At 63.3% G+C, this 26603-nt stretch overlaps 19 non-coding genes across 19 annotated transcripts; 12 read left to right on the top strand and 7 right to left on the bottom strand.

The window, feature by feature from the left end:
* Positions 1-76: 76 nt before the first annotated feature.
* On the bottom strand, positions 77-159 carry TRNAL-CAG (transfer RNA leucine (anticodon CAG)). The gene has a single exon. It is a non-coding gene; the product is annotated as a tRNA-Leu (tRNA).
* A 574-nt stretch (positions 160-733) lies between these two features.
* Positions 734-805, top strand: TRNAD-GUC (transfer RNA aspartic acid (anticodon GUC)). The gene has a single exon. It is a non-coding gene; the product is annotated as a tRNA-Asp (tRNA).
* Positions 806-1651: 846 nt separating this feature from the next.
* TRNAG-UCC (transfer RNA glycine (anticodon UCC)) lies at positions 1652-1723 on the top strand. Its single transcript has one exon. It is a non-coding gene; the product is annotated as a tRNA-Gly (tRNA).
* A 274-nt stretch (positions 1724-1997) lies between these two features.
* TRNAE-CUC (transfer RNA glutamic acid (anticodon CUC)) lies at positions 1998-2069 on the top strand. Its single transcript has one exon. It is a non-coding gene; the product is annotated as a tRNA-Glu (tRNA).
* Positions 2070-6203: 4134 nt separating this feature from the next.
* TRNAG-GCC (transfer RNA glycine (anticodon GCC)) lies at positions 6204-6274 on the bottom strand. Its single transcript has one exon. It is a non-coding gene; the product is annotated as a tRNA-Gly (tRNA).
* A 1626-nt stretch (positions 6275-7900) lies between these two features.
* On the bottom strand, positions 7901-7983 carry TRNAL-CAG (transfer RNA leucine (anticodon CAG)). Its single transcript has one exon. It is a non-coding gene; the product is annotated as a tRNA-Leu (tRNA).
* Positions 7984-8557: 574 nt separating this feature from the next.
* On the top strand, positions 8558-8629 carry TRNAD-GUC (transfer RNA aspartic acid (anticodon GUC)). The gene has a single exon. It is a non-coding gene; the product is annotated as a tRNA-Asp (tRNA).
* Positions 8630-9466: 837 nt separating this feature from the next.
* TRNAG-UCC (transfer RNA glycine (anticodon UCC)) lies at positions 9467-9538 on the top strand. The gene has a single exon. It is a non-coding gene; the product is annotated as a tRNA-Gly (tRNA).
* Positions 9539-9812: 274 nt separating this feature from the next.
* On the top strand, positions 9813-9884 carry TRNAE-CUC (transfer RNA glutamic acid (anticodon CUC)). The gene has a single exon. It is a non-coding gene; the product is annotated as a tRNA-Glu (tRNA).
* A 4134-nt stretch (positions 9885-14018) lies between these two features.
* Positions 14019-14089, bottom strand: TRNAG-GCC (transfer RNA glycine (anticodon GCC)). The gene has a single exon. It is a non-coding gene; the product is annotated as a tRNA-Gly (tRNA).
* A 1638-nt stretch (positions 14090-15727) lies between these two features.
* TRNAL-CAG (transfer RNA leucine (anticodon CAG)) lies at positions 15728-15810 on the bottom strand. Its single transcript has one exon. It is a non-coding gene; the product is annotated as a tRNA-Leu (tRNA).
* Positions 15811-16384: 574 nt separating this feature from the next.
* Positions 16385-16456, top strand: TRNAD-GUC (transfer RNA aspartic acid (anticodon GUC)). The gene has a single exon. It is a non-coding gene; the product is annotated as a tRNA-Asp (tRNA).
* An 846-nt stretch (positions 16457-17302) lies between these two features.
* Positions 17303-17374, top strand: TRNAG-UCC (transfer RNA glycine (anticodon UCC)). Its single transcript has one exon. It is a non-coding gene; the product is annotated as a tRNA-Gly (tRNA).
* Positions 17375-17648: 274 nt separating this feature from the next.
* TRNAE-CUC (transfer RNA glutamic acid (anticodon CUC)) lies at positions 17649-17720 on the top strand. The gene has a single exon. It is a non-coding gene; the product is annotated as a tRNA-Glu (tRNA).
* Positions 17721-21854: 4134 nt separating this feature from the next.
* On the bottom strand, positions 21855-21925 carry TRNAG-GCC (transfer RNA glycine (anticodon GCC)). The gene has a single exon. It is a non-coding gene; the product is annotated as a tRNA-Gly (tRNA).
* A 1640-nt stretch (positions 21926-23565) lies between these two features.
* Positions 23566-23648, bottom strand: TRNAL-CAG (transfer RNA leucine (anticodon CAG)). Its single transcript has one exon. It is a non-coding gene; the product is annotated as a tRNA-Leu (tRNA).
* A 574-nt stretch (positions 23649-24222) lies between these two features.
* TRNAD-GUC (transfer RNA aspartic acid (anticodon GUC)) lies at positions 24223-24294 on the top strand. The gene has a single exon. It is a non-coding gene; the product is annotated as a tRNA-Asp (tRNA).
* An 840-nt stretch (positions 24295-25134) lies between these two features.
* On the top strand, positions 25135-25206 carry TRNAG-UCC (transfer RNA glycine (anticodon UCC)). The gene has a single exon. It is a non-coding gene; the product is annotated as a tRNA-Gly (tRNA).
* A 274-nt stretch (positions 25207-25480) lies between these two features.
* Positions 25481-25552, top strand: TRNAE-CUC (transfer RNA glutamic acid (anticodon CUC)). Its single transcript has one exon. It is a non-coding gene; the product is annotated as a tRNA-Glu (tRNA).
* The last annotated feature ends 1051 nt before the right edge of the window (positions 25553-26603 follow it).

Here is a 26603-nt window from a genome sequence, read left to right as displayed (position 1 = left end):
GCGCGAACGGACTGGAAGGCAGTAAAGCGCTGCCATAGGGCCGGGTGCGTTTGTCGGGCGGGCCAAAAGGCTGGCTTGTCAGGAGTGGGATTCGAACCCACGCCTCCAGGGGAGACTGCGACCTGAACGCAGCGCCTTAGACCGCTCGGCCATCCTGACGGCGGGCCTGGGCGTGCGCGTGGCCGCTCGGCTGGCTGGGACCCGACGCGACGCGAACCCCGGTGCCCTTGGCGGGACGCGGTGCTCCGCGCCAGGCGCGCGGCCGTCTGGGTGAGCGACGGAGCGGGCGCGCGGCGGCCGACGGGGAGCACGGCCAGACGACGCGCCTGGCTGCGCCGCGGTGGCGCCCTCGCCCAGCCCTGGCCCCGGACGCAGCCGGGCCGCGTCGGGCCAGCCCCCTGCCGCCGGCCCCCACCCGCGCGTCTCCTCGCCGGCCATGGCCCGGCGCGCGCCCACCCCCTCCTCGCAGCCTTGCTTTGCGTCTCGGGCCCCCTCCACCCGGCGCGATCCCCGCGTCGGAGGCAATAGGCAGCGCGCACTCGGAGTTTTCAGGGCCACGCGGGTCCGGGTCCCTGTCGGGGTCGGGGGCTGCTGCTTTGGAGGACGCGGTTGGTGTGGCGTTGGGTCGGGTCGGGCACGTGCCGGGCGCCCGTGGTGGGCAGGGGGCCGGAGGGCAGGGGGAGGCGTCGGCAGGCAGCCCGAGAGCGGCCGGGCGCGGGGGCGGTGGCCGCCGTCCTCGTTAGTATAGTGGTGAGTATCCCCGCCTGTCACGCGGGAGACCGGGGTTCGATTCCCCGACGGGGAGGCAACACGCCCTCTTTTGGTGGCTGGCGCCGCTCTCTGTCCTGCCGCCTGGCTCCCAAGGGCCCTTCTTCTCCTCCCTCCGCCCTCCGCCCTCCAGCGAGGCGCAGGGCGCCAGCGCGTGCCCAGCCTGCCCACCCTCGCCCCCCTCCAGCCGCCCAGCCCTTCCTCCTCGCCGGGCGCTCAGTCGCCAGGGCCGAGCGAGGGCCTCCTCTGGACCCCACAAGCGCCCGATGACATTGCGGCCCGCCCAAAGTGGCTGTCTCAGTGGGCTCCTTGCGTCGCGACGCACAGCTGCGCAGCTATCCACAGCGGCATAGGTGCACAGCTGCCGGGACGGGTGGGAGGCAGATGAGTGGGGTGCCCTATCGGTGCGGGAAGTGGCCTGGCCCAGCGCCCGGTGGAGAAGGGCTTTGGCGAGCCGGGGCCTGGAAGACGCGTGCCTCGGGGGCGGGGGCGGGCCGCGGCGTGGAGCGGAGGGCCCTGGAGCAGCAAGGCAGCGAGAGCGCCCCCCTGAGGCGGTCGGGCCGGTGGCCTAGGGCAGCTTCGTAGGGCTGGCGCGGGTGGGGCGCCGGGGGGCCTTGGTGGCGCCTGTGACGTCACAGAGCTGCCGGCCGGCGGGGTGTCGGGGCAGGGCTGCTCCAAGTGGCGGCGGCGGCGGCGGCGGCGGCGGCTGAGGAGGAGGAGGAGGAGGAGGACGGAGAAGAGAAAGGGGAGTAGGAGGAGGAAGAGAAGGAGGAGCAGTCGGAAGAGAAGGAGGAGGAGGAGGAGGAGGAGGAGAAGGCGGCGGCGACGAGAGTGCGCGCGGGCGAGCCCGGTGCCGGCGTCTCGGGGCGGCCCGGGCTGTGCAGCATTGGTGGTATAGTGGTGAGCATAGCTGCCTTCCAAGCAGTTGACCCGGGTTCGATTCCCGGCCAACGCAGCGGGCTGACCTTTTACCGAGCTCCACGGGCGGCCGGCCGGGGGCCTGTGAGGGAGAGCTGGGAGCAGGGAGCTAGCTGGCCCCAGCGGCTTTTCTTGTGTGTGCGAGAAGCAGGCGCGCAGTGTTCTGAGGGCGCTGCAAGCAGGAAGGACGGTAGGACACGTGGATTGCCAGGGGCGGCGCGTGGCTGGACTTGGAAAGGCCGGGTCTTGGCGCCAAGGTGGCGCCGAGCGGGTGCTATGGGTCCAGCAGGAGCAGTGGTAGAGCCCGATGCTCCCTGGTGGTCTAGTGGTTAGGATTCGGCGCTCTCACCGCCGCGGCCCGGGTTCGATTCCCGGTCAGGGAAGCCTTTCTTCCTCCTCTCTACCTCCCACCGTCCACATCCCACTTTTAGGCCACGCTTGCTCCGCGACCTCGGCGCCCCGACAAGAGCCGCCCGGTGCCCTGCACCTCCAGCCCAAGCCCTGCCAGGCAACCTCCACCCTCCCTCCCCGGCCAAGCCTTTTGGCCGCACTGGCGCGCGCCCACTCGAGGCCTTCGACGTCCCGTGTCTTCCTTTTCGGACGCTTGCCTCAGCCCCAAACACGAGTGGCCGGGGCCGCGCCTCTCCCCGCCGTGGCCGTGGCCACGAGCAGACGCCCCCGCCTGTGTTTGGACTCTCCATCAGCACTGCTTTTCCCCCACGGCGACAGCGGCGGCAGCGCCGACGGCGACGGCGGTGTCACACGCGGTGCCTTCTAACAAAGCCGGATCCCCTGTGGAAAGGAGCACCGGTGGGCAGACGGGTGCTTCGCACCACCGCAGCAGGTTTCCTGAACGCCCTTGCCGGTGCCGTGGGGGTGGCTGACAGTGTGGGATGAAGGTGTTTGTGGCCGTGGTCGGTGGCCACCCCACGCGGGTTAGGGAACGGAGCAGAACGACCCCATGGAGAGAGGGCGGCGGTGGGCCGCGTGCTGGGAGGTGCGAGGAAGGGCCTGGGGTGTCTGGGTGGAGCGCGGGCAGGAGCGGGAGGTGTTGGGCTGGCGGGGACCTGGCCCGGGAGAGCGGCTGGCCACTCAGGCAGGGGCTCAGCAGAAGCTTGGGGGTGGTGGCAGCACCTGGCCCGGCACGTGTGTACGGGTGGGTCAGATCAGGGGGCGGGGTGGGCCTGGAGTAGGAGTGCGTCTGAGGAGCACTGGCGGAAGTGAGACTTCCGGGCAGGACATGTGACAGTCGGGCCTGGGATACAAGGGGAAGGTGGCGGGGAGAGGGGTCCCAGCCTGCAGGCTGGGGGGAAGGGCGGGGTGTGTGAGTGGGCTGTGGGGCGAGGAAGATGGTGGGAGAGGACCCCTTCGCGGTGGGGTGGCGGGTGAGCGCGCCAGACTGGTGTGCTGTGCGGCAAGGTGGTCAGGCTAACCAGTGGGTTGGGACTGGGGGCGGTGGGTAGGAGGCAGGCAAGAGAACAACAGAAGCGGAGCGCGCCACAGGGGCTAGGCGGGGTCCGAATGGGGTGGGGGCATTCTACTGCCCCAGAGACATACATCGCCTCTCATCGGGAGAAACCATCCGGTCTCAGGTGTGTGTGGCGGCGGGGGTGGGGGGAGGAGGGGTTGAGGTTGAAAGAGGCCCAAGGAGAGGTCCCCTATGATCCAGCAATCCCACTCCTGGGTACGTACCCGGAAATGACGAAACAAGAGTGCAAAAAGGCACAAGCACCTCCATGTTCACAGCGGCACTATTTGCAGTAGCCAAGACATGGAAAAATACCCAAGTGCCCATCAACGGGTGGCTAGTACAAGAAGAGGTGGTATATATGTACTATGGGATATTACACAGCCATTAATAAGAAAGAATGAAATATTGCCATTTGCCGCAACAAGAATGCTCCCAGGGAGTATTACACTTAGTGAAGTAGGTCCGACAGAGAAGCACAAAGATATGTGGAATCTAAAAAGTACTACCGATGAATCTATGTGCAAAACAGAAACAGACTCACAGACCTAGAAAACACAGTGATGGTTACCCGAGTTAAAAAGGAGGGGTGGAGGGATCAATTAGGAGCTCGATGAACAGATACACAGGGGTTCATATAAAGGAGATAAGCAACAAGGATTTCCAGAATAACACAGGGAGTGATAGTCAATATCCTGCAATAACCTGTAATGGAAATCACTCTGAAACGATATTAGACATGGAAAACAGTATCCCCTTTGCTGTACACCTGAAACGAACTCAATATCGTTAATCAACTCTTCTTCTTCAACCACAAGTACTAGTACTTATAAGTAAGTAAGTAAATAAATAAATAAAAACCACGAACAAAATAAACAGGAGAAACATGAGCCATCAGATGATCCAGCAGTCCCCGTCGTGGGTACACATCCGCCAAAGAGAAAAACTGTGGTTTGAAGAGATCCACGCACCCCCGTGTTTGTAGCAGCACTGTGTGCCGCAGCCAAGGCATAGAAAAAACCCATGTGCCCATCAACAGTTGGCTGACAGAAAAAGATGCGGTATAAAGGTACTGTGGAATATTACTCAGCCATTTCCGAAAATGAAATATTGCCATTTGCCACAATAAGGATGGTCCTAGAGAATATTACACTTAGTGAAGTTAAGTCTGACAGAGAAGCACAAAGATACGTGGAATCTAAAACATAACAGAAAAGAATGTATGTGCAAAAGCGAAACAGACTCACAGACATAGAAAACACACTGGTGGTTCCCCGAGGAGAAAGGGAGGGGTGGAGACATAAATTAGGAGCTGCGATGAACAGATACACCGTACTTCATATAAAAGACATACGCAACAAGGATTTCCAGAATAACACAGGGAATGATGTTCAATATCCTGTAGCAAACTGTAATGGAAAGCAACCTGAAACAGCATTAGACATGGAAGACAGTATCCGCTTTGCTGTGCCCCTGAAACTAACTCAATATTGTTAATCAACTTTTCTTCCAAAATTACAGCTACTAGTTCTTATAAGTAAATGAATAAATAAATATTAAATGCATAAATAAAAACAACACACTAAATAAATAGGTGAAATATGAGCTCTCATATGATCCAGCAATCCCCATCGTGGGTACACATCGGCAAAGGAGAGAAACTGTCATTTGAAGAGATCCATGCACCCCCATGTTCACAGCAGCACTACGGGCCACAGCCAAGACATGGACAAAACCCAAGTGCCCATCAACCGATGGCTGGCACAGGAAGACGTGGTACGTATGTACTGTGGAATATTACTCAGCCATACAAAAGAGTGAGATATTGCCATTTGCACCAGTAAGGATGGACCTAGAGTATATTACACTTCGCGACGGAAGTCAGGCAGAGAAGCACAAAGATATGTGGAATCTAAACCGTACTACAAACGAATGTATGTGCCAAAGAGAAACAGACCCACAGACATAGAAAACACACTGTTCGTTACCCAAGGGGAAAGTGTAGGGCAGGGAGAAATCCGGAGCTGCGATTAACAGAGAGGAAATACTATACACAAAGCACAGAAGCAACAAGGATTTACTGTACAGCACAGGGAACTGTATTCATATGTCGTGATAACGTATAATGGAAAATAACCTGGAAAAGGACATATAACTGAATCACTTGGCTGTACACCTGAAAGTCACACAGTATTGTAAATCAACCGGACTGCTGCGAAAAGGAGAAGACGACGAAGGGGGGATAAAGGAGGGCAACGGGACAGAGGCAAGGGCAGGATCCTTGACAACGTAGGATGTGGAAAGGATCGGGGGGAAAAGCGGGGAGATAGGGGGTGGGATGGGGGTGTCTGTGGGAGTAGGGTGGAGGCTGAGGTGGTGGTGCCGGTGGTGCTGTCCCAAGGGCTGATGCTGTTGGTGGGAGCAGAGGTTCAGGGGAGGGGCTGGTGTTTGTCGTGCTGATGGTGGTGGTGGCAGTAGTGGTGGAGGAGCGGGCCGGTGTTGGAAACGTATTGCTGTCGAGGGTCAGAACATCAATCTAGAGTGCAGTCTGCGATGATAGTGTGGACTTCTTTTGAACTCTTCGTGCAAGTGAACGCTTTGGGGACTCTCCAGGAAAGTGGGGTGTATCACTCCCAGAGGTGGCAACTTCCTTGCTCCTGGTTGTGCAAACATAGTATAACTTTCGAAGTGCGGGCAGAGTGAGGCAGAGAGCTTGGAAACGTGGCGAAAGGTGAAGAGGTTGGGCTGTGCGGGTGCCAGTGTGGGGTGTTCCTCACAGTGAAAAGCGTGACACAAGCGGGGTCGGGGTAAGGACGAGAACAAGGACAAGGAAGGGGTCTGGGCGTAAGAGTGGCTGAGCCCGCAAGGTGTCAGGTCCCGGAGGCCTGGCTCCCGGGTGTGTGTGGGGGTGGGGGCGTCTGCGTGGGAAGGACAGGGGCCGGAAGGTGCGGTGGTGAGCGAGCTGTTGCAGGACCGGTGCCTTCAGTGTGGCAGCGGGGAAGCCCAGCTCCGCTGTGGGGCTGCGGGAACCAAAAGGGGACGCTGCGGCTGCATGGGCCGGGAATCGAACCCGGGCCTCCCGCGTGGCAGGCGAGAATTCTACCACTGAACCACCCATGCACCGATGGCCGCCGGCCCCCTGCGCTGCCCCAGCGGCGCTCGCCGCCAACCGCCGGACCCTGGTCACTGCTCGCCCCGTGGGCATGTGCTCCATTTGAGCAGGAGGCCGACGGGCCACCTGAATGAGAGGCTCCGGGCACGCTGGCGACCCCAGGGCGCGAGGCGGTCGGAAGCACCGAGGGACGGAGGGACGCAGGCGTCCTCGGCCCGTCCTGCGCTTTCTCTGCCGTCCACGGCCGCCGTGAGACTGTCGGTGCCGCCAGAGGAAGCCAGGAGCCCAAGCGGCCTGGCCCGCGCCCGAATCCCCGTCAGGGCAGGCGAGGCGTGGCTGCTGCGGCCGAGCGCCAACGTTCCTCTCAGCAGCCGCCCGGCCCCGACGCACAGTCCCTCTGGCGGCTGGCTTTCTTGCTGGTGCGGGGCGTGCGAGGGCGGGCGGGGGCAGGGGTCGGAGCTCGGGCCTGTGCAGGGACCGCGAGCGTGGGAGATGGACGCCGGGCACCGCCGCCGCCGCCGCCGCCGCCGCCACCGCCGTCGCCGAGCGGCGCTCAGGCCACAAGACCAAAGGTGTCTGAGCCTCGCTTCTGCGCTCTGGCCCACCCCTCTCCCGCGGGGTCCCGCTCTGCTGCGTTGGTTGTGAGGAGAAGCACTTTGGCAGACTGGCTGCTGGCTGGCGGACAGCCCGGTGAGGGAGGGAGCGCGCCAGGGTGTGGTTGGGTCTGGCCGGAGCAGCGGCTTCCCCGAGGGACTTGCGCTGTGGCGCCGAGGTGGGTGGCCCGGGCGGGGGGCCGGACGTCTGTGGTGGGTGACAGGGCATCCAGGGCTTCTGCTCACTACTCACTGGAGCACCGTTCCCGGGAGCGACTCCTGCGCCAGGCCCCGTGCAGGGAGGGCCCCCTGTTGGCTGGCCAGCAGGAGGCTGGGCTGCACGCGGTCCGGCAGGCAGGCAGGCAGGCAGGTGTGGTCCGGCCAAGGTCCCAAGGCGAAAAAGCACCGAGGGCACGCACCACAGGCCGGCAAGGCGGTGTGGCTGTGGAGGGAATGGAATGGGCAGGCGGGCCGTTGGGGCTGGCGGGAAGCACAGGATGTTGGAAAGAGGGAGAGCTGCTGGTGGCGGAAGTGGAAGAAAGGCTGTGAGAGCGAGTCCGCTGTTCACCAGGCCGAAGTCGGAGGGTGGGCCAGGCGTGGAGGGCTTTCCACACGCGGCCGTTCTGCGTGTGGCGGTGGGGGCGGGGTGGAGCGTGGGAGTGGGAGTGGGAGGGAGGGACGAAGGCAGGCAGGCAGGCAGGCAGGCAGGCAGGAAAAGCACCAGCAGCAGCAGCCACAAGCAGGTGAGGGAAGATGGGCTGCGAAGGACTGAAGGTTTTTCTGCTGTGGGTGCAGGTAGGCGGGGGCTTAGGAGCTGGCGGGGAGGGCGTTTGTCCGGAAAGCCAGTCGCCGGAGGGTTCCTAGTGCGCCGTTTCTGCCAGGCCCGCGGCCGTGGCTGAGAAGGTCCCGCATCTGAGAGGCGTGGATGTCCGGGCCGGAGTTTGGAGAGGCCGCAAGAGTGCAAGGCGCGAACGGACTGGAAGGCAGTAAAGCGCTGCCATAGGGCCGGGTGCGTTTGTCGGGCGGGCCAAAAGGCTGGCTTGTCAGGAGTGGGATTCGAACCCACGCCTCCAGGGGAGACTGCGACCTGAACGCAGCGCCTTAGACCGCTCGGCCATCCTGACGGCGGGCCTGGGCGTGCGCGTGGCCGCTCGGCTGGCTGGGACCCGACGCGACGCGAACCCCGGTGCCCTTGGCGGGACGCGGTGCTCCGCGCCAGGCGCGCGGCCCTCTGGGTGAGCGACGGAGCGGGCGCGCGGCGGCCGACGGGGAGCACGGCCAGACGACGCGCCTGGCTGCGCCGCGGTGGCGCCCTCGCCCAGCCCTGGCCCCGGACGCAGCCGGGCCGCGTCGGGCCAGCCCCCTGCCGCCGGCCCCCACCCGCGCGTCTCCTCGCCGGCAATGGCCCGGCGCGCGCCCACCCCATCCTCGCAGCCTTGCTTTGCGTCTCGGGCCCCCTCCACCCGGCGCGATCCCCGCGTCGGAGGCAATAGGCAGCGCGCACTCGGAGTTTTCAGGGCCACGCAGGTCCGGGTCCCTGTCGGGGTCGGGGGCTGCTGCTTTGGAGGACGCGGTTGGTGTGGCGTTGGGTCGGGTCGGGCACGTGCCGGGCGCCCGTGGTGGGCAGGGGGCCGGAGGGCAGGGGGAGGCGTCGGCAGGCAGCCCGAGAGCGGCCGGGCACGGGGTGGGTGGCAGCCGTCCTCGTTAGTATAGTGGTGAGTATCCCCGCCTGTCACCCGGGAGACCGGGGTTCGATTCCCCGACGGGGAGGCAACACGCCCTCTTTTGGTGGCTGGCGCCGCTCTCTGTCCTGCCGCCTGGCTCCCAAGGGCCCTTCTTCTCCTCCCTCCGCCCTCCGCCCTCCAGCGAGGCGCAGGGCGCCAGCGCGTGCCCAGCCTGCCCACCCTCGCCCCCCTCCAGCCGCCCAGCCCTTCCTCCTCGCCGGGCGCTCAGTCGCCAGGGCCGAGCGAGGGCCTCCTCTGGACCCCACAAGCGCCCGATGACATTGCGGCCCGCCCAAAGTGGCTGTCTCAGTGGGCTCCTTGCGTCGCGACGCACAGCTGCGCAGCTATCCACAGCGGCATAGGTGCACAGCTGCCGGGACGGGTGGGAGGCGGATGAGTGGCGTGCCCTGTCGGTGCGGGAAGTGGCCTGGCCCAGCGCCCGGTGGAGAAGGGCTTTGGCGAGCCGGGGCCTGGAAGACGCATACCCCGGGGGCGGGGGTGGGCCGCGGCATGGAGCGGAGGGCCCTGGAGCAGCAAGGCAGCGAGAGCGCCCCCCTGAGGCGGTCGGGCCGGTGGCCTAGGTCAGCTTCGTAGGGCTGGCGCGGGTGGGGCGCCGGGGGGCCTTGGTGGCGCCTGTGACGTCACAGAGCTGCCGGCCGGCGGGGCGTCGGGGCAGGGCTGCTCCAAGTGGCGGCGGCGGCGGCGGCTGAGGAGGAGGAGGAGGAGGAGGACGGAGAAGAGAAAGGGGAGTAGGAGGAGGAAGAGAAGGAGGAGCAGTCGGAAGAGAAGGAGGAGGAGGAGGAGGAGGAGGAGAAGGCGGCGGCAACGAGAGTGCGCGCGGGCGAGCCCGGTGCCGGCGTCTCGGGGCGGCCCGGGCTGTGCAGCGTTGGTGGTATAGTGGTGAGCATAGCTGCCTTCCAAGCAGTTGACCCGGGTTCGATTCCCGGCCAACGCAGCGGGCTGACCTTTTACCGAGCTCCACGGGCGGCCGGCCGGGGGCCTGTGAGGGAGAGCTGGGAGCAGGGAGCTAGCTGGCCCCAGCGGCTTTTCTTGTGTGTGCGAGAAGCAGGCACGCAGTGTTCTGAGGGCGCTGCAAGCAGGAAGGACGGTAGGACACGTGGATTGCCAGGGGCGGCGCGTGGCTGGACTTGGAAAGGCCGGGTCTTGGCGCCAAGGTGGCGCCGAGCGGGTGCTATGGGTCCAGCAGGAGCAGTGGTAGAGCCCGACGCTCCCTGGTGGTCTAGTGGTTAGGATTCGGCGCTCTCACTGCCGTGGCCCGGGTTCGATTCCCGGTCAGGAAAGCCTTTCTTCCTCCTCTCTACCTCCCACCGTCCACATCCCACTTTTAGGCCACGCTTGCTCCGCGGCCTCAGCGCCCCGACAAGAGCCGCCCAGTGCCCTGCACCTCCAGCCCAAGCCCTGCCAGGCAACCTCCACCCTCCCTCCCCGGCCAAGCCTTTAGGCCGCATTGGCGCGCGCCCACTCGAGGCCTTCGACGTCCCGTGTCTTCCTTTTCGGACGCTTGCCTCAGCCCCAAACACGAGTGGCCGGGGCCGCGCCTCTCCCCGCCGTGGCCGTGGCCACGAGCAGACGCCCCCGCCTGTGTTTGGACTCTCCATCAGCACTGCTTTTCCCCCACGGCGACAGCGGCGGCAGCGCCGACGGCGACGGCGGTGTCACACGCGGTGCCTTCTAACAAAGCCGGATCCCCTGTGGAAAGGAGCACCGGTGGGCAGACGGGTGCTTCGCACCACCGCAGCAGGTTTCCTGAACGCCCTTGCCGGTGCCGTGGGGGTGGCTGACAGTGTGGGATGAAGGTGTTTGTGGCCGTGGTCGGTGGCTACCCCACGCGGGTTAGGGAACGGAGCAGAACGACCCCATGGAGAGAGGGCGGCGGTGGGCCGCGTGCTGGGAGGTGCGAGGAAGGGCCTGGGGTGTCTGGGTGGAGCGCGGGCAGGAGCGGGAGGTGTTGGGCTGGCGGGGACCTGGCCCGGGAGAGCGGCTGGCCACTCAGGCAGGGGCTCAGCAGAAGCTTGGGGGTGGTGGCAGCACCTGGCCCGGCACGTGTGTACGGGTGGGTCAGATCAGGGGGCGGGGTGGGCCTGGAGTAGGAGTGCGTCTGAGGAGCACTGGCGGAAGTGAGACTTCCGGGCAGGACATGTGACAGTCGGGCCTGGGATACAAGGGGAAGGTGGCGGGGAGAGGGGTCCGAGCCTGCAGGCTGGGGGGAAGGGCGGGGTGTGTGAGTGGGCTGTGGGGCGAGGAAGATGGTGGGAGAGGACCCCTTCGCGGTGGGGTGGCGGGTGAGCGCGCCAGACTGGTGTGCTGTGCGGCAAGGTGGTCAGGCTAACCAGTGGGTTGGGACTGGGGGCGGTGGGTAGGAGGCAGGCAAGAGAACAACAGAAGCGGAGCGCGCCACAGGGGCTAGGCGGGGTCCGAATGGGGTGGGGGCATTCTACTGCCCCAGAGGCATACATCGCCTCTCATCGGGAGAAACCATCCGGTCTCAGGTGTGTGTGGCGGCGGGGGTGGGGGGAGGAGGGGTTGAGGTTGAAAGAGGCCCAAGGAGAGGTCCCCTATGATCCAGCAATCCCACTCCTGGGTACGTACCCGGAAATGACGAAACAAGAGTGCAAAAAGGCACAAGCACCTCCATGTTCACAGCGGCACTATTTGCAGTAGCCAAGACATGGAAAAATACCCAAGTGCCCATCAACGGGTGGCTAGTACAAGAAGAGGTGGTATATATGTACTATGGGATATTACACAGCCATTAATAAGAAAGAATGAAATATTGCCATTTGCCGCAACAAGAATGCTCCCAGGGAGTATTACACTTAGTGAAGTAGGTCCGACAGAGAAGCACAAAGATATGTGGAATCTAAAAAGTACTACCGATGAATCTATGTGCAAAACAGAAACAGACTCACAGACCTAGAAAACACAGTGATGGTTACCCGAGTTAAAAAGGAGGGGTGGAGGGATCAATTAGGAGCTCGATGAACAGATACACAGGGGTTCATATAAAGGAGATAAGCAACAAGGATTTCCAGAATAACACAGGGAGTGATAGTCAATATCCTGCAATAACCTGTAATGGAAATCACTCTGAAACGATATTAGACATGGAAAACAGTATCCCCTTTGCTGTACACCTGAAACGAACTCAATATCGTTAATCAACTCTTCTTCTTCAACCACAAGTACTAGTACTTATAAGTAAGTAAGTAAATAAATAAATAAAAACCACGAACAAAATAAACAGGAGAAACATGAGCCATCAGATGATCCAGCAATCCCCGTCGTGGGTACACATCCGCCAAAGAGAAAAACTGTGGTTTGAAGAGATCCACGCACCCCCGTGTTTGTAGCAGCACTGTGTGCCGCAGCCAAGGCACAGAAAAAACCCATGTGCCCATCAACAGTTGGCTGACAGAAAAAGATGCGGTATAAAGGTACTGTGGAATATTACTCAGCCATTTCCGAAAATGAAATATTGCCATTTGCCACAATAAGGATGGTCCTAGAGAATATTACACTTAGTGAAGTTAAGTCTGACAGAGAAGCACAAAGATACGTGGAATCTAAAACATAACAGAAAAGAATGTATGTGCAAAAGCGAAACAGACTCACAGACATAGAAAACACACTGGTGGTTCCCCGAGGAGAAAGGGAGGGGTGGAGACATAAATTAGGAGCTGCGATGAACAGATACACCGTACTTCATATAAAAGACATACGCAACAAGGATTTCCAGAATAACACAGGGAATGATGTTCAATATCCTGTAGCAAACTGTAATGGAAAGCAACCTGAAACAGCATTAGACATGGAAGACAGTATCCGCTTTGCTGTGCCCCTGAAACTAACTCAATATTGTTAATCAACTTTTCTTCCAAAATTACAGCTACTAGTTCTTATAAGTAAATGAATAAATAAATATTAAATGCATAAATAAAAACAACACACTAAATAAATAGGTGAAATATGAGCTCTCATATGATCCAGCAATCCCCATCGTGGGTACACATCGGCAAAGGAGAGAAACTGTCATTTGAAGAGATCCATGCACCCCCATGTTCACAGCAGCACTACGGGCCACAGCCAAGACATGGACAAAACCCAAGTGCCCATCAACCGATGGCTGGCACAGGAAGACGTGGTACGTATGTACTGTGGAATATTACTCAGCCATACAAAAGAGTGAGATATTGCCATTTGCACCAGTAAGGATGGACCTAGAGTATATTACACTTCGCGACGGAAGTCAGGCAGAGAAGCACAAAGATATGTGGAATCTAAACCGTACTACAAACGAATGTATGTGCCAAAGAGAAACAGACCCACAGACATAGAAAACACACTGTTCGTTACCCAAGGGGAAAGTGTAGGGCAGGGAGAAATCCGGAGCTGCGATTAACAGAGAGGAAATACTATACACAAAGCACAGAAGCAACAAGGATTTACTGTACAGCACAGGGAACTGTATTCATATGTCGTGATAACGTATAATGGAAAATAACCTGGAAAAGGACATATAACTGAATCACTTGGCTGTACACCTGAAAGTCACACAGTATTGTAAATCAACCGGACTGCTGCGAAAAGGAGAAGACGACGAAGGGGGGATAAAGGAGGGCAACGGGACAGAGGCAAGGGCAGGATCCTTGACAACGTAGGATGTGGAAAGGATCGGGGGGAAAAGCGGGGAGATAGGGGGTGGGATGGGGGTGTCTGTGGGAGTAGGGTGGAGGCTGAGGTGGTGGTGCCGGTGGTGCTGTCCCAAGGGCTGATGCTGTTGGTGGGAGCAGAGGTTCAGGGGAGGGGCTGGTGTTTGTCGTGCTGATGGTGGTGGTGGCAGTAGTGGTGGAGGAGCGGGCCGGTGTTGGAAACGTATTGCTGTCGAGGGTCAGAACATCAATCTAGAGTGCAGTCTGCGATGATAGTGTGGACTTCTTTTGAACTCTTCGTGCAAGTGAACGCTTTGGGGACTCTCCAGGAAAGTGGGGTGTATCACTCCCAGAGGTGGCAACTTCCTTGCTCCTGGTTGTGCAAACATAGTATAACTTTCGAAGTGCGGGCAGAGTGAGGCAGAGAGCTTGGAAACGTGGCGAAAGGTGAAGAGGTTGGGCTGTGCGGGTGCCAGTGTGGGGTGTTCCTCACAGTGAAAAGCGTGACACAAGCGGGGTCGGGGTAAGGACGAGAACAAGGACAAGGAAGGGGTCTGGGCGTAAGAGTGGCTGAGCCCGCAAGGTGTCAGGTCCCGGAGGCCTGGCTCCCGGGTGTGTGTGGGGGTGGGGGCGTCTGCGTGGGAAGGACAGGGGCCGGAAGGTGCGGTGGTGAGCGAGCTGTTGCAGGACCGGTGCCTTGAGTGTGGCAGCGGGGAAGCCCAGCTCCGCTGTGGGGCTGCGGGAACCAAAAGGGGACGCTGCGGCTGCATGGGCCGGGAATCGAACCCGGGCCTCCCGCGTGGCAGGCGAGAATTCTACCACTGAACCACCCATGCACCGATGGCCGCCGGCCCCCGGCGCTGCCCCAGCGGCGCTCGCCGCCAACCGCCGGACCCTGGTCACTGCTCGCCCTGTGGGCATGTGCTCCATTTGAGCAGGAGGCCGACGGGCCACCTGAATGAGAGGCTCCGGGCACGCTGGCGACCCCAGGGCGCGAGGCGGTCGGAAGCACCGAGGGACGGAGGGACGCAGGCGTGCTCGGCCCGTCCTGCGCTTTCTCTGCCGTCCACGGCCGCCGCGAGACTGTCGGTGTCGCCAGAGGAAGCCAGGAGCCCAAGCGGCCTGGCCTGCGCCCGAATCCCCGTCAGGGCAGGCGAGGCGTGGCCGCTGCGGCCGAGCGCCAACGTTCCTCTCAGCAGCCGCCCGGCCCCGACGCACAGTCCCTCTGGCGGCTGGCTTTCTTGCTGGTGCGGGGCGTGCGAGGGCGGGCGGGGGCAGGGGTCGGAGCTCGGGCCTGTGCAGGGACCGCGAGCGTGGGAGATGGACGCCGGGCACCGCCGCCGCCGCCGCCACCGCCACCGCCGCCGTCGCCGAGCGGCGCTCAGGCCACAAGACCAAAGGTGTCTGAGCCTCGCTTCTGCGCTCTGGCCCACCCCTCTCCCGCGGGGTCCCGCTCTGCTGCGTTGGTTGTGAGGAGAAGCACTTTGGCAGACTGGCTGCTGGCTGGCGGACAGCCCGGTGAGGGAGGGAGCGCGCCAGGGTGTGGTTGGGTCCGGCCGGAGCAGCGGCTTCCCCGAGGGACTTGCGCTGTGGCGCCGAGGTGGGTGGCCTGGGCTGGGGGCCGGACGTCTGTGGTGGGTGACAGGGCATCCAGGGCTTCCGCTCACTACTCACTGGAGCACCGTTCCCGGGAGCGACTCCTGCGCCAGGCCCCGTGCAGGGAGGGCCCCCTGTTGGCTGGCCAGCAGGAGGCTGGGCTGCACGCGGTCCGGCAGGCAGGCAGGCAGGCAGGCAGGCAGGCAGGTGTGGTCCGGCCAAGGTCCCAAGGCGAAAAAGCACCGAGGGCACGCACCACAGGCCAGCAAGGCGGTGTGGCTGTGGAGGGAATGGAATGGCCAGGCGGGCCGTTGGGGCTGGCGGGAAGGACAGGATGTTGGAAAGAGGGAGAGCTGCTGGTGGCGGAAGTGGAAGAAAGGCTGTGAGAGCGAGTCTGCTGTTCACCAGGCCGAAGTCGGAGGGCGGGCCAGGCGTGGAGGGCTTTCCACACGCGGCCGTTCTGCGTGTGGCGGTGGGGGTGGGGTGGAGCGTGGGAGTGGGAGTGGGAGGGAGGGACGAAGGCAGGCAGGCAGGCAGGCAGGCAGGCAGGAAAAGCACCAGCAGCAGCAGCCGCAAGCAGGTGAGGGAAGATGGGCTGCGAAGGACTGAAGGTTTTTCTGCTGTGGGTGCAGGTAGGCGGGGGCTTAGGAGCCGGCGGGGAGGGCGTTTGTCCGGAAAGCCAGTCGCCGGAGGGTTCCTAGTGCGCCGTTTCTGCCAGGCCCGCGGCCGTGGCTGAGAAGGTCCCGCGTCTGAGAGGCGTGGATGTCCGGGCCGGAGTTTGGAGAGGCCGCAAGAGTGCAAGGCGCGAACGGACTGGAAGGCAGTAAAGCGCTGCCATAGGGCCGGGTGCGTTTGTCGGGCGGGCCAAAAGGCTGGCTTGTCAGGAGTGGGATTCGAACCCACGCCTCCAGGGGAGACTGCGACCTGAACGCAGCGCCTTAGACCGCTCGGCCATCCTGACGGCGGGCCTGGGCGTGCGCGTGGCCGCTCGGCTGGCTGGGACCCGACGCGACGCGAACCCCGGTGCCCTTGGCGGGACGCGGTGCTCCGCGCCAGGCGCGCGGCCGTCTGGGTGAGCGACGGAGCGGGCGCGCGGCGGCCGACGGGGAGCACGGCCAGACGACGCGCCTGGCTGCGCCGCGGTGGCGCCCTCGCCCAGCCCTGGCCCCGGACGCAGCCGGGCCGCGTCGGGCCAGCCCCCTGCCGCCGGCCCCCACCCGCGCGTCTCCTCGCCGGCCATGGCCCGGCGCGCGCCCACCCCCTCCTCGCAGCCTTGCTTTGCGTCTCGGGCCCCCTCCACCCGGCGCGATCCCCGCGTCGGAGGCAATAGGCAGCGCGCACTCGGAGTTTTCAGGGCCACGCGGGTCCGGGTCCCTGTCGGGGTCGGGGGCTGCTGCTTTGGAGGACGCGGTTGGTGTGGCGTTGGGTCGGGTCGGGCACGTGCCGGGCGCCCGTGGTGGGCAGGGGGCCGGAGGGCAGGGGGAGGCGTCGGCAGGCAGCCCGAGAGCGGCCGGGCGCGGGGGCGGTGGCCGCCGTCCTCGTTAGTATAGTGGTGAGTATCCCCGCCTGTCACGCGGGAGACCGGGGTTCGATTCCCCGACGGGGAGGCAACACGCCCTCTTTTGGTGGCTGGCGCCGCTCTCTGTCCTGCCGCCTGGCTCCCAAGGGCCCTTCTTCTCCTCCCTCCGCCCTCCGCCCTCCAGCGAGGCGCAGGGCGCCAGCGCGTGCCCAGCCTGCCCACCCTCGCCCCCCTCCAGCCGCCCAGCCCTTCCTCCTCGCCGGGCGCTCAGTCGCCAGGGCCGAGCGAGGGCCTCCTCTGGACCCCACAAGCGCCCGATGACATTGCGGCCCGCCCAAAGTGGCTGTCTCAGTGGGCTCCTTGCGTCGCGACGCACAGCTGCGCAGCTATCCACAGCGGCATAGGTGCACAGCTGCCGGGACGGGTGGGAGGCAGATGAGTGGGGTGCCCTATCGGTGCGGGAAGTGGCCTGGCCCAGCGCCCGGTGGAGAAGGGCTTTGGCGAGCCGGGGCCTGGAAGACGCGTGCCCCGGGGGCGGGGGCGGGCCGCGGCGTGGAGCGGAGGGCCCTGGAGCAGCAAGGCAGCGAGAGCGCCCCCCTGAGGCGGTCGGGCCGGTGGCCTAGGGCAGCTTCGTAGGGCTGGCGCGGGTGGGGCGCCGGGGGGCCTTGGTGGCGCCTGTGACGTCACAGAGCTGCCGGCCGGCGGGGCGTCGGGGCAGGGCTGCTCCAAGTGGCGGCGGCGGCGGCGGCGGCGGCGGCTGAGGAGGAGGAGGAGGAGGAGGACGGAGAAGAGAAAGGGGAGTAGGAGGAGGAAGAGAAGGAGGAGCAGTCGGAAGAGAAGGAGGAGGAGGAGGAGGAGGAGGAGAAGGCGGCGGCAACGAGAGTGCGCGCGGGCGAGCCCGGTGCCGGCGTCTCGGGGCGGCCCGGGCTGTGCAGCATTGGTGGTATAGTGGTGAGCATAGCTGCCTTCCAAGCAGTTGACCCGGGTTCGATTCCCGGCCAACGCAGCGGGCTGACCTTTTACCGAGCTCCACGGGCGGCCGGCCGGGGGCCTGTGAGGGAGAGCTGTGAGCAGGGAGCTAGCTGGCCCCAGCGGCTTTTCTTGTGTGTGCGAGAAGCAGGCGCGCAGTGTTCTGAGGGCGCTGCAAGCAGGAAGGACGGTAGGACACGTGGATTGCCAGGGGCGGCGCGTGGCTGGACTTGGAAAGGCCGGGTCTTGGCGCCAAGGTGGCGCCGAGCGGGTGCTATGGGTCCAGCAGGAGCAGTGGTAGAGCCCGATGCTCCCTGGTGGTCTAGTGGTTAGGATTCGGCGCTCTCACCGCCGCGGCCCGGGTTCGATTCCCGGTCAGGGAAGCCTTTCTTCCTCCTCTCTACCTCCCACCGTCCACATCCCACTTTTAGGCCACGCTTGCTCCGCGACCTCGGCGCCCCGACAAGAGCCGCCCGGTGCCCTGCACCTCCAGCCCAAGCCCTGCCAGGCAACCTCCACCCTCCCTCCCCGGCCAAGCCTTTTGGCCGCACTGGCGCGCGCCCACTCGAGGCCTTCGACGTCCCGTGTCTTCCTTTTCGGACGCTTGCCTCAGCCCCAAACACGAGTGGCCGGGGCCGCGCCTCTCCCCGCCGTGGCCGTGGCCACGAGCAGACGCCCCCGCCTGTGTTTGGACTCTCCATCAGCACTGCTTTTCCCCCACGGCGACAGCGGCGGCAGCGCCGACGGCGACGGCGGTGTCACACGCGGTGCCTTCTAACAAAGCCGGATCCCCTGTGGAAAGGAGCACCGGTGGGCAGACGGGTGCTTCGCACCACCGCAGCAGGTTTCCTGAACGCCCTTGCCGGTGCCGTGGGGGTGGCTGACAGTGTGGGATGAAGGTGTTTGTGGCCGTGGTCGGTGGCCACCCCACGCGGGTTAGGGAACGGAGCAGAACGACCCCATGGAGAGAGGGCGGCGGTGGGCCGCGTGCTGGGAGGTGCGAGGAAGGGCCTGGGGTGTCTGGGTGGAGCGCGGGCAGGAGCGGGAGGTGTTGGGCTGGCGGGGACCTGGCCCAGGAGAGCGGCTGGCCACTCAGGCAGGGGCTCAGCAGAAGCTTGGGGGTGGTGGCAGCACCTGGCCCGGCACGTGTGTACGGGTGGGTCAGATCAGGGGGCGGGGTGGGCCTGGAGTAGGAGTGCGTCTGAGGAGCACTGGCGGAAGTGAGACTTCCGGGCAGGACATGTGACAGTCGGGCCTGGGATACAAGGGGAAGGTGGCGGGGAGAGGGGTCCGAGCCTGCAGGCTGGGGGGAAGGGCGGGGTGTGTGAGTGGGCTGTGGGGCGAGGAAGATGGTGGGAGAGGACCCCTTCGCGGTGGGGTGGCGGGTGAGCGCGCCAGACTGGTGTGCTGTGCGGCAAGGTGGTCAGGCTAACCAGTGGGTTGGGACTGGGGGCGGTGGGTAGGAGGCAGGCAAGAGAACAACAGAAGCGGAGCGCGCCACAGGGGCTAGGCGGGGTCCGAATGGGGTGGGGGCATTCTACTGCCCCAGAGACATACATCGCCTCTCATCGGGAGAAACCATCCGGTCTCAGGTGTGTGTGGCGGCGGGGGTGGGGGGAGGAGGGGTTGAGGTTGAAAGAGGCCCAAGGAGAGGTCCCCTATGATCCAGCAATCCCACTCCTGGGTACGTACCCGGAAATGACGAAACAAGAGTGCAAAAAGGCACAAGCACCTCCATGTTCACAGCGGCACTATTTGCAGTAGCCAAGACATGGAAAAATACCCAAGTGCCCATCAACGGGTGGCTAGTACAAGAAGAGGTGGTATATATGTACTATGGGATATTACACAGCCATTAATAAGAAAGAATGAAATATTGCCATTTGCCGCAACAAGAATGCTCCCAGGGAGTATTACACTTAGTGAAGTAGGTCCGACAGAGAAGCACAAAGATATGTGGAATCTAAAAAGTACTACCGATGAATCTATGTGCAAAACAGAAACAGACTCACAGACCTAGAAAACACAGTGATGGTTACCCGAGTTAAAAAGGAGGGGTGGAGGGATCAATTAGGAGCTCGATGAACAGATACACAGGGGTTCATATAAAGGAGATAAGCAACAAGGATTTCCAGAATAACACAGGGAGTGATAGTCAATATCCTGCAATAACCTGTAATGGAAATCACTCTGAAACGATATTAGACATGGAAAACAGTATCCCCTTTGCTGTACACCTGAAACGAACTCAATATCGTTAATCAACTCTTCTTCTTCAACCACAAGTACTAGTACTTATAAGTAAGTAAGTAAATAAATAAATAAAAACCACGAACAAAATAAACAGGAGAAACATGAGCCATCAGATGATCCAGCAGTCCCCGTCGTGGGTACACATCCGCCAAAGAGAAAAACTGTGGTTTGAAGAGATCCACGCACCCCCGTGTTTGTAGCAGCACTGTGTGCCGCAGCCAAGGCATAGAAAAAACCCATGTGCCCATCAACAGTTGGCTGACAGAAAAAGATGCGGTATAAAGGTACTGTGGAATATTACTCAGCCATTTCCGAAAATGAAATATTGCCATTTGCCACAATAAGGATGGTCCTAGAGAATATTACACTTAGTGAAGTTAAGTCTGACAGAGAAGCACAAAGATACGTGGAATCTAAAACATAACAGAAAAGAATGTATGTGCAAAAGCGAAACAGACTCACAGACATAGAAAACACACTGGTGGTTCCCCGAGGAGAAAGGGAGGGGTGGAGACATAAATTAGGAGCTGCGATGAACAGATACACCGTACTTCATATAAAAGACATACGCAACAAGGATTTCCAGAATAACACAGGGAATGATGTTCAATATCCTGTAGCAAACTGTAATGGAAAGCAACCTGAAACAGCATTAGACATGGAAGACAGTATCCGCTTTGCTGTGCCCCTGAAACTAACTCAATATTGTTAATCAACTTTTCTTCCAAAATTACAGCTACTAGTTCTTATAAGTAAATGAATAAATAAATATTAAATGCATAAATAAAAACAACACACTAAATAAATAGGTGAAATATGAGCTCTCATATGATCCAGCAATCCCCATCGTGGGTACACATCGGCAAAGGAGAGAAACTGTCATTTGAAGAGATCCATGCACCCCCATGTTCACAGCAGCACTACGGGCCACAGCCAAGACATGGACAAAACCCAAGTGCCCATCAACCGATGGCTGGCACAGGAAGACGTGGTACGTATGTACTGTGGAATATTACTCAGCCATACAAAAGAGTGAGATATTGCCATTTGCACCAGTAAGGATGGACCTAGAGTATATTACACTTCGCGACGGAAGTCAGGCAGAGAAGCACAAAGATATGTGGAATCTAAACCGTACTACAAACGAATGTATGTGCCAAAGAGAAACAGACCCACAGACATAGAAAACACACTGTTCGTTACCCAAGGGGAAAGTGTAGGGCAGGGAGAAATCCGGAGCTGCGATTAACAGAGAGGAAATACTATACACAAAGCACAGAAGCAACAAGGATTTACTGTACAGCACAGGGAACTGTATTCATATGTCGTGATAACGTATAATGGAAAATAACCTGGAAAAGGACATATAACTGAATCACTTGGCTGTACACCTGAAAGTCACACAGTATTGTAAATCAACCGGACTGCTGCGAAAAGGAGAAGACGACGAAGGGGGGATAAAGGAGGGCAACGGGACAGAGGCAAGGGCAGGATCCTTGACAACGTAGGATGTGGAAAGGATCGGGGGGAAAAGCGGGGAGATAGGGGGTGGGATGGGGGTGTCTGTGGGAGTAGGGTGGAGGCTGAGGTGGTGGTGCCGGTGGTGCTGTCCCAAGGGCTGATGCTGTTGGTGGGAGCAGAGGTTCAGGGGAGGGGCTGGTGTTTGTCGTGCTGATGGTGGTGGTGGCAGTAGTGGTGGAGGAGCGGGCCGGTGTTGGAAACGTATTGCTGTCGAGGGTCAGAACATCAATCTAGAGTGCAGTCTGCGATGATAGTGTGGACTTCTTTTGAACTCTTCGTGCAAGTGAACGCTTTGGGGACTCTCCAGGAAAGTGGGGTGTATCACTCCCAGAGGTGGCAACTTCCTTGCTCCTGGTTGTGCAAACATAGTATAACTTTCGAAGTGCGGGCAGAGTGAGGCAGAGAGCTTGGAAACGTGGCGAAAGGTGAAGAGGTTGGGCTGTGCGGGTGCCAGTGTGGGGTGTTCCTCACAGTGAAAAGCGTGACACAAGCGGGGTCGGGGTAAGGACGAGAACAAGGACAAGGAAGGGGTCTGGGCGTAAGAGTGGCTGAGCCCGCAAGGTGTCAGGTCCCGGAGGCCTGGCTCCCGGGTGTGTGTGGGGGTGGGGGCGTCTGCGTGGGAAGGACAGGGGCCGGAAGGTGCGGTGGTGAGCGAGCTGTTGCAGGACCGGTGCCTTGAGTGTGGCAGCGGGGAAGCCCAGCTCCGCTGTGGGGCTGCGGGAACCAAAAGGGGACGCTGCGGCTGCATGGGCCGGGAATCGAACCCGGGCCTCCCGCGTGGCAGGCGAGAATTCTACCACTGAACCACCCATGCACCGATGGCCGCCGGCCCCCGGCGCTGCCCCAGCGGCGCTCGCCGCCAACCGCCGGACCCTGGTCACTGCTCGCCCCGTGGGCATGTGCTCCATTTGAGCAGGAGGCCGACGGGCCACCTGAATGAGAGGCTCCGGGCACGCTGGCGACCCCAGGGCGCGAGGCGGTCGGAAGCACCGAGGGACGGAGGGACGCAGGCGTGCTCGGCCCGTCCTGCGCTTTCTCTGCCGTCCACGGCCGCCGCGAGACTGTCGGTGTCGCCAGAGGAAGCCAGGAGCCCAAGCGGCCTGGCCCGCGCCCGAATCCCCGTCAGGGCAGGCGAGGCGTGGCCGCTGCGGCCGAGCGCCAACGTTCCTCTCAGCAGCCGCCCGGCCCCGACGCACAGTCCCTCTGGCGGCTGGCTTTCTTGCTGGTGCGGGGCGTGCGAGGGCGGGCGGGGGCAGGGGTCGGAGCTCGGGGCTGTGCAGGGACCGCGAGCGTGGGAGATGGACGCCGGGCACCGCCGCCGCCGCCGCCGCCGCCGCCGCCGCCGCCGCCGCCGCCGAGCGGCGCTCAGGCCACAAGACCAAAGGTGTCTGAGCCTCGCTTCTGCGCTCTGGCCCACCCCTCTCCCGCGGGGTCCCGCTCTGCTGCGTTGGTTGTGAGGAGAAGCACTTTGGCAGACTGGCTGCTGGCTGGCGGACAGCCCGGTGAGGGAGGGAGCGCGCCAGGGTGTGGTTGGGTCCGGCCGGAGCAGCGGCTTCCCCGAGGGACTTGCGCTGTGGCGCCGAGGTGGGTGGCCCGGGCTGGGGGCCGGACGTCTGTGGTGGGTGACAGGGCATCCAGGGCTTCCGCTCACTACTCACTGGAGCACCGTTCCCGGGAGCGACTCCTGCGCCAGGCCCCGTGCAGGGAGGGCCCCCTGTTGGCTGGCCAGCAGGAGGCTGGGCTGCACGCGGTCCGGCAGGCAGGCAGGCAGGCAGGCAGGTGTGGTCCGGCCAAGGTCCCAAGGCGAAAAAGCACCGAGGGCACGCACCACAGGCCGGCAAGGCGGTGTGGCTGTGGAGGGAATGGAATGGGCAGGCGGGCCGTTGGGGCTGGCGGGAAGGACAGGATGTTGGAAAGAGGGAGAGCTGCTGGTGGCGGAAGTGGAAGAAAGGCTGTGAGAGCGAGTCCGCTGTTCACCAGGCCGAAGTCGGAGGGCGGGCCAGGCGTGGAGGGCTTTCCACACGCGGCCGTTCTGCGTGTGGCGGTGGGGGCGGGGTGGAGCGTGGGAGTGGGAGTGGGAGGGAGGGACGAAGGCAGGCAGGCAGGCAGGCAGGCAGGCAGGCAGGAAAAGCACCAGCAGCAGCAGCCGCAAGCAGGTGAGGGAAGATGGGCTGCGAAGGACTGAAGGTTTTTCTGCTGTGGGTGCAGGTAGGCGGGGGCTTAGGAGCTGGCGGGGAGGGCGTTTGTCCGGAAAGCCAGTCGCCGGAGGGTTCCTAGTGCGCCGTTTCTGCCAGGCCCGCGGCCGTGGCTGAGAAGGTCCCGCGTCTGAGAGGCGTGGATGTCCGGGCCGGAGTTTGGAGAGGCCGCAAGAGTGCAAGGCGCGAACGGACTGGAAGGCAGTAAAGCGCTGCCATAGGGCCGGGTGCGTTTGTCGGGCGGGCCAAAAGGCTGGCTTGTCAGGAGTGGGATTCGAACCCACGCCTCCAGGGGAGACTGCGACCTGAACGCAGCGCCTTAGACCGCTCGGCCATCCTGACGGCGGGCCTGGGCGTGCGCGTGGCCGCTCGGCTGGCTGGGACCCGACGCGACGCGAACCCCGGTGCCCTTGGCGGGACGCGGTGCTCCGCGCCAGGCGCGCGGCCGTCTGGGTGAGCGACGGAGCGGGCGCGCGGCGGCCGACGGGGAGCACGGCCAGACGACGCGCCTGGCTGCGCCGCGGTGGCGCCCTCGCCCAGCCCTGGCCCCGGACGCAGCCGGGCCGCGTCGGGCCAGCCCCCTGCCGCCGGCCCCCACCCGCGCGTCTCCTCGCCGGCCATGGCCCGGCGCGCGCCCACCCCCTCCTCGCAGCCTTGCTTTGCGTCTCGGGCCCCCTCCACCCGGCGCGATCCCCGCGTCGGAGGCAATAGGCAGCGCGCACTCGGAGTTTTCAGGGCCACGCGGGTCCGGGTCCCTGTCGGGGTCGGGGGCTGCTGCTTTGGAGGACGCGGTTGGTGTGGCGTTGGGTCGGGTCGGGCACGTGCCGGGCGCCCGTGGTGGGCAGGGGGCCGGAGGGCAGGGGGAGGCGTCGGCAGGCAGCCCGAGAGCGGCCGGGCGCGGGGGCGGTGGCCGCCGTCCTCGTTAGTATAGTGGTGAGTATCCCCGCCTGTCACGCGGGAGACCGGGGTTCGATTCCCCGACGGGGAGGCAACACGCCCTCTTTTGGTGGCTGGCGCCGCTCTCTGTCCTGCCGCCTGGCTCCCAAGGGCCCTTCTTCTCCTCCCTCCGCCCTCCGCCCTCCAGCGAGGCGCAGGGCGCCAGCGCGTGCCCAGCCTGCCCACCCTCGCCCCCCTCCAGCCGCCCAGCCCTTCCTCCTCGCCGGGCGCTCAGTCGCCAGGGCCGAGCGAGGGCCTCCTCTGGACCCCACAAGCGCCCGATGACATTGCGGCCCGCCCAAAGTGGCTGTCTCAGTGGGCTCCTTGCGTCGCGACGCACAGCTGCGCAGCTATCCACAGCGGCATAGGTGCACAGCTGCCGGGACGGGTGGGAGGCGGATGAGTGGCGTGCCCTGTCGGTGCGGGAAGTGGCCTGGCCCAGCGCCCGGTGGAGAAGGGCTTTGGCGAGCCGGGGCCTGGAAGACGCGTGCCCCGGGGGCGGGGGCGGGCCGCGGCGTGGAGCGGAGGGCCCTGGAGCAGCAAGGCAGCGAGAGCGCCCCCCTGAGGCGGTCGGGCCGGTGGCCTAGGGCAGCTTCGTAGGGCTGGCGCGGGTGGGGCGCCGGGGGGCCTTGGTGGCGCCTGTGACGTCACAGAGCTGCCGGCCGGCGGGGCGTCGGGGCAGGGCTGCTCCAAGTGGCGGCGGCGGCGGCGGCGGCGGCGGCGGCTGAGGAGGAGGAGGACGGAGAAGAGAAAGGGGAGTAGGAGGAGGAAGAGAAGGAGGAGCAGTCGGAAGAGAAGGAGGAGGAGGAGGAGGAGGAGGAGAAGGCGGCGGCGACGAGAGTGCGCGCGGGCGAGCCCGGTGCCGGCGTCTCGGGGCGGCCCGGGCTGTGCAGCGTTGGTGGTATAGTGGTGAGCATAGCTGCCTTCCAAGCAGTTGACCCGGGTTCGATTCCCGGCCAACGCAGCGGGCTGACCTTTTACCGAGCTCCACGGGCGGCCGGCCGGGGGCCTGTGAGGGAGAGCTGGGAGCAGGGAGCTAGCTGGCCCCAGCGGCTTTTCTTGTGTGTGCGAGAAGCAGGCGCGCAGTGTTCTGAGGGCGCTGCAAGCAGGAAGGACGGTAGGACACGTGGATTGCCAGGGGCGGCGCGTGGCTGGACTTGGAAAGGCCGGGTCTTGGCGCCAAGGTGGCGCCGAGCGGGTGCTATGGGTCCAGCAGGAGCAGTGGTAGAGCCCGACGCTCCCTGGTGGTCTAGTGGTTAGGATTCGGCGCTCTCACCGCCGCGGCCCGGGTTCGATTCCCGGTCAGGGAAGCCTTTCTTCCTCCTCTCTACCTCCCACCGTCCACATCCCACTTTTAGGCCACGCTTGCTCCGCGGCCTCGGCGCCCCGACAAGAGCCGCCCGGTGCCCTGCACCTCCAGCCCAAGCCCTGCCAGGCAACCTCCACCCTCCCTCCCCGGCCAAGCCTTTTGGCCGCACTGGCGCGCGCCCACTCGAGGCCTTCGACGTCCCGTGTCTTCCTTTTCGGACGCTTGCCTCAGCCCCAAACACGAGTGGCCGGGGCCGCGCCTCTCCCCGCCGTGGCCGTGGCCACGAGCAGACGCCCCCGCCTGTGTTTGGACTCTCCATCAGCACTGCTTTTCCCCCACGGCGACAGCGGCGGCAGCGCCGACGGCGACGGCGGTGTCACACGCGGTGCCTTCTAACAAAGCCGGATCCCCTGTGGAAAGGAGCACCGGTGGGCAGACGGGTGCTTCGCACCACCGCAGCAGGTTTCCTGAACGCCCTTGCCGGTGCCGTGGGGGTGGCTGACAGTGTGGGATGAAGGTGTTTGTGGCCGTGGTCGGTGGCCACCCCACGCGGGTTAGGGAACGGAGCAGAACGACCCCATGGAGAGAGGGCGGCGGTGGGCCGCGTGCTGGGAGGTGCGAGGAAGGGCCTGGGGTGTCTGGGTGGAGCGCGGGCAGGAGCGGGAGGTGTTGGGCTGGCGGGGACCTGGCCCGGGAGAGCGGCTGGCCACTCAGGCAGGGGCTCAGCAGAAGCTTGGGGGTGGTGGCAGCACCTGGCCCGGCACGTGTGTACGGGTGGGTCAGATCAGGGGGCGGGGTGGGCCTGGAGTAGGAGTGCATCTGAGGAGCACTGGCGGAAGTGAGACTTCCGGGCAGGACATGTGACAGTCGGGCCTGGGATACAAGGGGAAGGTGGCGGGGAGAGGGGTCCGAGCCTGCAGGCTGGGGGGAAGGGCGGGGTGTGTGAGTAGGCTGTGGGGCGAGGAAGATGGTGGGAGAGGACCCCTTCGCGGTGGGGTGGCGGGTGAGCGCGCCAGACTGGTGTGCTGTGCGGCAAGGTGGTCAGGCTAACC

Source organism: Balaenoptera acutorostrata, chromosome 1, assembly GCF_949987535.1.
Source record: "Balaenoptera acutorostrata chromosome 1, mBalAcu1.1, whole genome shotgun sequence".
Classification (NCBI taxonomy): Eukaryota; Metazoa; Chordata; class Mammalia; order Artiodactyla; family Balaenopteridae; genus Balaenoptera; species Balaenoptera acutorostrata.
Note: the sequence above shows the minus strand (reverse complement) of the source record. Positions and strands in the feature narration are given on the sequence as shown.